Source organism: Mus caroli, chromosome 9 (assembly GCF_900094665.2).
Source record: "Mus caroli chromosome 9, CAROLI_EIJ_v1.1, whole genome shotgun sequence".
In the NCBI taxonomy this organism is placed as follows: Eukaryota; Metazoa; Chordata; class Mammalia; order Rodentia; family Muridae; genus Mus; species Mus caroli.
In genome coordinates, this window is record NC_034578.1 from 117,994,863 (window position 1) to 118,004,605 (window position 9,743).

Here is a 9,743-nt window from a genome sequence, read left to right on the forward strand (position 1 = left end):
AGAGAGAGAGAGAGAGAGAGAGAGAGAGAGAGAGAGAGAGAGAGAGAGAGAGAGAGAAAGAGAGAAAAGAAGAGAAAAGAAAAATAAGTTAGCTACCAACTGGGAAGAGTACCTCTTGTACTTGCACACCAGTGATGAACTTTTAAAGCTTTTAATCTTGTACACTCTGGTCAGTAAGTATTCTCAAAGCCTAAGATGATTTCCAAGAGCTGAGTCGACAGCAGAAGGCTGCCTTGTACATTCAGAGCTAGTGTTATGGAGGAGGGGCGCTTCTAGGCAGGAAAATGGAGAAGAATATGCCCACCACCTTCTGTAGCAGCCTGCTCACCCAGAGCCTGCCCACCCTCCTGCTACTGTGATTAGGAGTACCCTACACTGCTGCTGGCTCATCATCTGGGGATTATAAAGACACTCACCCTGTCTGGCCCTCCGATCACTGGAAGCACATGAACTGTTGGCGATGTGTCTATTTTCTCACTCCAAAACCAGGGTTGACGATACCCTCTCATTAGATGACCTCATTAGGATTTCTATTGTTGCAATGAAAAACCATGGCCAAAAAAAAAGTTGGGAAGGAAAGCATTTATTGAGCTTACATTTTGATATTGCTGTTCATCGTAAAGGAAGTCAGGACAGGAACTCAAACAGGGCAGGAACCTGGAGGCAGGAGCTGATATAGAGGACATGGAGAGGTGCAGCTTACTGGCATGTTCCCCATGGCTTGCTCAGCCTGCTTTCTTAGAGAACCCAAGACTACCAGCCCAGGGATGGCACCACCCATAATGAGCTGTCCCTCCCCACACCAATCACTAACAGCCGGATCTTATGGAGGCATTTTCTCAATTGAGGTTCCCTCCTTTCAGATAATAGCTGTGTCAAGTTGACTGAAGACTAGATGACTACAGGGTAGAAGCAGAGGTGTGTGGAATGAAGCAGTAAGGCTTGGCGTTTTCCAGCACCTGCAAGCCCTGCCAAGTGTCTCTGTCCGTCCTCAGCAGTCCTGAACTAGGCTACTGCTGACTGTTAGTTTTTAGGCTGAGTCTCTGGTGTCTGAAACAGCAAGGTGCTCTGAAGGTGAACATTATTTCTTAGTCCCCAGCCCATGGAGACTAATTCAGAAAAGCAGCTGCATTGGGCCAGAGAGTACCAGGGAATGACCTCAAACTCCTAGACCTAGTCAGAGCTGATGGGCTGCCTCAGGATGCTGGGTCTGCTGAAAGAACTCCTGAGCCTGCTTCAGGTTCCTTTCTCCCTAGACCCTCCTTCAGTTTCAAGATCAAGATTATACCTCTGGCAAGACACTAAAATCAAAGCAATTAGCTCTGTCAGAGAATTTCAGTTCCCGAGCCACTGGCAGAAGAAATGTCAGAGGTCCCTGGAAAGTCAGGAGGATTTGGGTGTGAAAGCCAGGCCTCAGACTTGAAGAGAGAAAGTGTCTGCCTCACAGCAGTGGTTGGGTGGCTAAAGTGGAACCCCACGTTCTACTTTCAAAAAGTTCTTGGCATAGTGTATATGGAATGTTCTGGAAATCCATATAGTGTAGTGTATACCATAAATGATCCATGTGTCCACTTCCTCAGCCTATCTCTACAGTAGACCTGGAAGATGACCTCTTACCAAGGTCCCAGGTAATGTGTGCCTGAGGAGCACAACAAACGTGAAGAACAGTGTGTGGTGGCGAGGTGCAGGCTCTGCCACTGTGGAGCTCTCTGGCCTCAGAAGGTCTGATAGGTCACAGTGGGCAAGCTCTGGGTATGAGGTGGCTGTGGTGACTAATGGGTTCCAAAATGTGTTCTTAATGTTGGCAGCCTCGGTTATATAATGTTGCCCATTGCTTTTACCCTGAGAGCCTTAATCTATGCATCCCCAAACTTGAAGCCATCTTCCTGTTGCTGCTTTCTGAGTGAACTCTGAGATTTAAAGGTGTCCACCACCACACCCAGCTGTCTTCTTAAGCTTTGATATTGGAAACCAAACCAAACCAAACCAAACCAAACCAAACCAGAATGTGGCGGATCCTGTGAAACAAGGGTCCCCATGTCCAAAGGCACTATTACGGTGGCTGATACAGTGCACACCATGGCTGATAAAGTGCACACTACCCCTGCGGCCTTGCCTGGCAGAGTTGTCTAAGGAATACTTCACTGTGTTGTTGGGCCTCATTTCAGTGGGGACACCACGGAAGCCTGTGTGAGCTCTCAGCCATGGTGACTGTGGTAAATGAAACTGGCTATAAATCTTTACTTACCTCATTTCTTCAGCAGTGGAAGTGGGAGACTCAGTTAATTACAAAGCCTGTCTTGACCCTTTCCCTCCACCCCAGGCACTCGGGCCTCTGTGGGTGCTTCCTGAGAACCTCTGGAGTACAGCATGTACACCCAAAGCCCCTGCCAACCTCGTCTGCTTCAACTCTGTGAAGAGGTTGCTTTCCTTTCCTTTGCTGTTGTGGGCCCATGGTAGCAGTGAAGAATTAGTGCCAGCCATGAGCCAAAGGCTGCTTTGAGGAAGGGTTGAAAATGTTTGCCATAGAGGGACAAGCCCTTTCAACCCGTGATTTTTTTTTTTTTTACAAAAACTGCTAAGCTCCCTCCAGGAAAGCTTGCTTCAAGCTCTTCTTTCTCAGTCTCACTGTTTACTAAATGGAGACAAAACAGAGACCAGTGTCACTAGGTCTGAGGTCTCTTCAGCTGAGAAGACAAGGTTGTAAGGGTTTTGTTTTTGTATTTTTTTTTTTCCTTTCTCCCCAGCTGTTCTTGGAAGCTCTGTAACTGTCTGTGGAGCCTCTAGTGGGGAGGGGACAAAGGAGTGTCACTAAGCTGTGTATTTGGTGCCTTATCTACAGGGCATTACACCAGTTTTCTTTTCTTTCTAACAATGTGTGAAGAGGCTGGGGGCGGGGTGGGGGTGGGGGGTCTAGAAAGGTCAGTGTCAGAGACAAACAATCAGAGGGATCCCCAGCCCTAGGCAGGAAGGCTAATGCTCTCTGCCTGTGTTTGAAAGGCCCGTGACAGCCCTGAATCAAACAGGAGCTGAGAGGTACCTCGAGGCGACTGTGATAGTGTTAGCTGTGCCCTGTCTCTTTGTCAATGAACTTGGTCACACAGGAGAAAGCCCTGCATGGAAGCCCTGGCCTGCAGAGCCCCCTACCCACCCCCATACCCAACCCTCAGTTTCGTAACCTAGCTTCTGGTTAGACCAACAGTTTCAGGAAACTTCCATTGTCCATGAAGCTCACCTGAGTCCCAAAGCCGCTTTAGCTGAGGATGGCAGTGTGGATGTCCTTGCAGAATGAAGACTGAGGTTGTTTTGGGGTGACAACAAGTCAGAGGGTTTATTCTGGGCTAGCTGGTGAGGTCTGAACTGGTGACAGCTATAGCCTCAGACCAAGCACAGATGGTTTAATTTTGAGGCTCAAAGGTGTTGCTAATCCTATTTTAGCAATGGGGAAACTGAGGCACAGGCAGAGCACTGGTCAACATAGGATGTAGCATTTCCAGGTAAGACATCATCTCTGGAGTATGGAGATGTATCCTGATGTCCTTGCAGCCTTCTGTGGCAAAAGGGCTTTACTTTGAGCAAAGCCTCTGGAATTTTTGTTTAAGCATTCCTTATTTAGTAATGTCAACATTTAATTATGCAGAGAGTTATCAGGGAAGCCATGTTGCTCCCTTAACTGTGGTATCTTATCTTGTGTTTCTCACCTTTGTGTTTGTCCCATGACTACTCAGGCCTGGAGAGCCTGCATGTGTAGTAAGCTGCCTCCTGTTCCTGGAACTCAGCAGTGTGTGTGTGTGTGTGTGTGTGTGTGTGTGTGTGTATTCCTGAGTGCATGCCCATGTATATGTGTTCCTGTGTGCATGCCCATCTGTGCATGTGTGTGTTAGAGACCAAAGATTAATATCAGGTGTCATTCCTCGGGAGTCATCCATCTTATTTTTGAAACAGGGTCTCTAATTGAACCTGGAACTCACTGACTGAGCTAGAGTTGCTGTTGAGAAAGCCCCAGGAACTGTTTGGTCTTCTACCCCTCAAAATTTGCGATGCAGGTGAGTGTCACTCCTAGAGTTCTAACTGAGGATCAAGGACTTGAACTCAAGTCCTTATGGCCTTTGCATGAAACACTTGCCTGACTGAGCCATTTTTCCAACCCCTTAAACACACTGTTGACATGTACTGGATAGTCCAGGACTCCAGGGGACCTCAGAAGTGCCAGCTGCAGTGTATCCTCGGCTGCTGCTGCAATAAAACCCCATAAAGTCCAATCACAGTCTGCAAGGCCAGTGGTCCCTGTGCCAAGGTGGCAGTTAAGCTGCCTGGGACAGTTCGGACTTGTGGCTTGGCCTTTGCTTTTGCTGGTCATTTTGCCATATAGTGGCTGGCAGTGTGCTGGGTGCCAGCAGGTCTGAAAGTGATGCAGGTGACCTTGCAGGAGTGAGCCTGTGTTTCCATCATCTTCCCAGTTCAGGGCTGCGAGTGTGAGAGGTAGGGACTCCCTCATTCTTTCTCAGAAGCCATCCCTGAGCACTGGTTGGCCGATCAGTAACCTAGTCTACCCTGGAGCAGGATTTCCCTCGCTGATCTGTAAATGCTCCTTCCATTAAAGATTTATTGTCCTCCATGACTACAATGATGGCTGCACTTTTAAAAAGAGAATGTCTTGGGAGAAATACTGGACAGATGGCAAATCTATCATGGCAGAAATCATGGGACCTTTCAAGAGAAGCATCACAGAGCCTCACAGCAGGACTGTGGGAAGGAAGAGGGTCTGCTGAGCACAGACGCAGTCAGCCAGGCTTTTCAGGTCCTGATATGCTGGGCCAGGTTCCCAGACCCAAACTTCTTTTCTTCCCTGAGAAACACTGCTCCTCTAGTTCCACAGTTGTGTATTTTATCTGACAAGAGAGCATTTGGCGCTGTGAAAATGGAATTGCCAAGAACCCCCACAGGAAGAGACAACAGCTCGCCTGCTCTGGGCTTGAAGCCTTTCAGAAAGTCTAGAACTTCCCTGGAAGTTCTGAGGCAGGGAAGGGGTCCTGATGATCTTGCAGTCAGCATTGTCCCGGCTGTGAACTGGGCTTGTGGTATATGTTTGTCCTCCCCTTGTTGATTAGTCTCCCTGGGCTGGTAAAAGGTTGTGAATTTCTAGAGATATGTGCTGACAGCAACTCTTATTACCTAGGGCCATGTCCCTAAAATAGAGTGTGTCTCACAGGAAGTTTCAGGTGGCAGGGAGGTAGCTTTCAGCAGAGCCCTACTAGATCTCCGGGGGGGGGGGGGGGGGGAGCTTTGTGTGTGTGTGTGTGTGTGTGTGTGTCCATGGTTTGAGGAGGCATCAAGTAGCATGATTGGGGGAGACGAGGAGCCAACAACCCTTTAGGGAGCCCTTCATCCCACAGTTCCTCAGGGTTGACAGATTCCCACGGGCTTCACTTCCTGTTGTTATCTAACCCCTTAACTAGCCCAGGACAGAGATGAGGACAGTGCTGGATCGAGAGAGGGCAGGGGTAAGGGGGATGACACAGATTCAGATTCAGAAAAGCAGAATTTCAACGGCAAAGTAAAAGGAAGTCAGGACATCTTGAAATCACCGTACTTGAATTATTTGAGTAGAGACCACTAAGCACCCTGTCCCTCACACAAGCCCTTGGATCTCAAAGACATGGAGACATGGAGCACAGCCAACACTTATCTGGATAAAAAGAGAAAGGGGCATATCACACACACACACACACACACACACACACACACACACACACACACACACGGCACCAAATCTTTGAGGTATGGAAAAAAAAAAAAGCAAAATTTGCTGACTGAATTGATCACATGACACAGACATCATCCTCCCAAAGCCCTACTTACCATTCTGCTCCCAAACCTAATTTTCCTCTGCCTTGTCCACCAGAGCCACACCCAGATCCCTAGACCCATCACGGAAGAGCTATGCCTCTCACCTCCCAAGACGAATTATGATTCAGGGCCATGTGTATGATTCTGGCTTGGAACATGATTGATCTTTCTGGAGGAAATGTTCAGGGTTGCTAATGGGAAGCTAATGTCTCTTATGCGGTTCACAAAGTTCAGAGATGTTTGCAGTCACTAGGTAGGCAAGACTTGATCCAGATCCTGATGGAGAGACTGTCTTCTCAGCATTAGCAGGCTTCAGTGGGCCTCCCCTGGGCCACTGGGGCCAGACAGTCAGAACTGCTAATTTTGCAAATAGCCTGATTCCACCTTGTTTTAATTAGCATGGAATTGCAGACTGATTCTACTCAACAGATTGGCAAGTGAAAACTGGGTTAAGGTGTGTGTGTGTGTGTGTGTGTGTGTGTGTGTGTGTGTGTGTGTTCATTCCTGTTCTAATCATTGTGATATGCTAGGTGCTGGGGTTGTCTAACTCTGTAAGACTCCATTTTTACAAATACCCTCATCCTATTCCCCCAGAAAAACTCAAATACAGTATTCATCAAAATAATAAAGGAAACCAGGGATGTAGCTCAGTTGGTAGAGTCCTTGCCTAGTAGGTTCAGTTCCCAGCACTGCATAAACATAACATTGTGATAGATATTTATAATCCCAGCCCTTAGGGGTTGGAGGCAGAGGGATCAGAAGTTCAAGACCATTCTCAGCTACATAAGAAGTTGGAGACAAGCCTGGGATACATGAAACCCTGTCCTTAAAATATATAAAAAAAGAAAGCAAACACGAGGTTGGAATTTTGCAGAAGACATAGCTGCAACTTGGAATAAGTAAATGCTAGATGAAACTGGTAAATGCTAGATGAAACTGGTAAATGCTAGATGAAACTGCTGACTTGGGAAGCCCACCCATGCCCTCTGAAGACATCATATCACATTAAAGATGTATGTCTTTATGCCGTAGCTTAGTGGCCTAGAGAGCCAGCAACTCATGTTCAAGCCTGGGCTCTGCAGCATCTGCTAGTTACAGCAGGCTAAGATGATAACCATGTCTCCACCTCTGTTTCCTTGGGTGGGAAACTGGTGAGACAGTAGCCTCTCATTCTAGTCAGAACTAAGAAAATTAGTTGGGGTGGGGTCAAGCGTGGCAGCTCAGCCATTAAAGGCACTTTCTCCAGAACCATACGGTGTGCAGAGAAAACCAAGTCCCACAAGGCTGTCCTCTAACCTCCATACAAGCTCCCTGGTCAGCACACCTCCCTCCTCAGCCCACATAAATGCATACATACATACATACATACATACATACAGGTTTAGTTGTTGTTTTAAAGAAAGGTAACAAACATGGTGTAGAGTCTGATCACAAGGGCACAGTATGGGTTCTAAGGAGATATATCAGGATCCAGGAGAAGAAAAGAAAGGAGACGGGGTGGCTGTTTCGCTGAAGGCAGCATACTGCACCTGCTTCTAGCAAAGTAAGTCTGTCTCCATGCAAGGTGGAGAATGCTGTAATGACATATCTGACACCAGATAGGTTTAAAGTTCTACACCAAGGTCATCAGAAAGACTCGTGAACGTTCACACCAGGTACATGGTCGGCTGTGCCTCATTTGGGGCAGTTTCAAATCTGTACAAGGATACCATAATTTAAAAGCACATCGCACAGGCTAGTGGGGCTTAGGATGTTCAGACACAAACCAAGTAACCTGTCAACAGCGAAACAACGGTGCGGCCACTTCACTTCGAGTGAAGTGAGTCGGAAGCCTGGTGTTATGTTGGTGGATTTTCTCCTCCTCCCATGTAAAGGCCTTTCCATGAATGCTGTGGAGAGACTAGAAGGCGGGAGGGTGAGGATTAGAAAACAAAGCCCTGGTCCCTTGCAGGGGACTCCATAGCCACACAATCACAAGAGGTATTTCCTGTGTTTTCAGAAGTGTGCCAGGAACCTCAGCTATACCTTTTGGTTTGACGTTTTTGTTTTGAGTAATTTTTTTATTTTATTCTTTGTTGTGTTTGTTGTTGTTGTTGTTTGGTGTTTTGTCGTCATTTTGTTTGTTTGTTTTGTTTTTTTGTTTTGGGGACAGGGTCTTGGTATGTAGCCCAGTCTAACCTGGAACTCCAGATCCTCCTGCCTCAGGTTGACTATTTAGCCCAGAGTCACTGCAGCTGGTGAAGGACCCAGGGGCTGGAATAGAGTCACAGGTCCTGTGCTTACTGTCTTTACAGTGCCTCCTCAGGCCCATCAAAGTCTTCCAGGATCACACAGAAGACCACGCCACAGTCGGAAGTGAGGTAAACAAGTCTCCTCATTGCTATATTTTGTAATTATCAGACAAGAACTCTTCAGGCGGAGTTCCCGCCTGAAGACCCTCAGGCCTGTGTGAAGCTTAACCATGTATGTACTCAATGTAGGTGTGATCGGTTTTCAGATCCATGCAAATGTGAGCTGACCTTCCCCTGATGTTTGCTGAGTGCATGCCAACAGCATTCTGCATGGCTAACCTGCCTCAGCAACCAAATCCCTGGAGCTGTCATATGCAGAGGGTCTGTGGTGTGGCCATTTTATAAATGAGCCACGGGAAGGCCAGAGAAAGAAACAGCATGCTCCAAGTCAGAGCAGAAGGCAGCTTCCCTAGGATCTGTTTTAATGTTTGCTTCTTTACAACACAGGATCTCATGAAACCCAAGCTAGCTTCAGACTCAACTGCATAGCTGAGGATACCCTTGAACTTGATTTTCTAATATTTCTACCTCACACCCAGTTCATGAGGTAATGCAGATAGAACCCAGGGCTTCCTGAATACTAGGAAGGCACTCTACCAACTGAGCTACATCCCCAGACCCTCCTCTGGGGATAAGCCCAGGTTCAAATCCAAGGCCTTAACAACACTGGGACACAGACTTAAGACACAGCACTCTACGGACACAGACTTAAGACACAGCACTCTACGGACACAGACTTAAGACACAGCACTCTACGGGACCTGGGCATGCTCCTACCCTGTCTAGTGATGGCAAAAGCCATCTTTTTAACAGCCCACGTTATGATTCTACCATCAGATCAGAGAGGCCGTAGATAGCCCAGCTTCCCATTGTAAGTCATTTTCGACCTGTTTAACCGATGGCTATATGGGACTGCTAGAAAAAGTTTGGAAATCACCAAGAGCTTTGACTTTCCTGCCCACAAAAACAGTTGGCCTTGGCAGATGTCCAACGCGTTGACCTTAGATCCATTTAATGAAAACCCTATTAATTCAAAAAGAAAGAAAGAAAATAAGACAAAATAGGACAGGCAGTAGAAAGATCTTTACAAAAATCTTGTGTGCCCTTCCTCCACTGTTGCCTTGACCAGACAGGGCCACAAAGCTAATACAACAGGATTAGGACAATTGCTTTGTTAACACACAAGCACAGCGTGACATGAACTCCAGAAAAGGCATTTGGCAGGATTAACCTGCTGAGGATAAAGATGTAGCAGACGGGACCTGAATTAATGGACTGGTATGGCCAAAGTGGAGAAATCTATTTGCATGTAATATTAACTGTACTAATAAACTCCAGGCTGGGATCCAACAGCCTGGGAGCCTCTTTGAACCAGGACTTGATTCCTGCACATCCTATCTCTGACATCTGCCAAGATGTGTGAGTGTAATCCGGCTGCCTGCAGATTACCACTCTGTCCTTGGTGCCTGCAATAGCACAGACCCTTTACTGACTCCATCTCAAGCAGATCCCACTTACAATATTATTTACAACCCATGGAAAAGCAATGAAGAAATGCAGGTTCAACACATGTAGAAAATATCCACCAGGGCCTGGAGAAAT

The 9,743-nt window shown here is 47.1% G+C and overlaps 1 long non-coding RNA gene across 1 annotated transcript in view; it reads left to right on the forward strand.

Moving 5' to 3' along the window:
- LOC115031948 overlaps positions 1–9,116 on the forward strand; it is a 93,740-nt gene extending 84,624 nt beyond the window's left edge. Inside the window, exons 4-5 of the long non-coding RNA XR_003837603.1 lie at positions 3,946–4,046; positions 8,145–9,116. This is a non-coding gene — a long non-coding RNA (uncharacterized LOC115031948). The remainder of the gene's footprint in view (positions 1–3,945; positions 4,047–8,144) is intronic.
- The last annotated feature ends 627 nt before the right edge of the window (positions 9,117–9,743 follow it).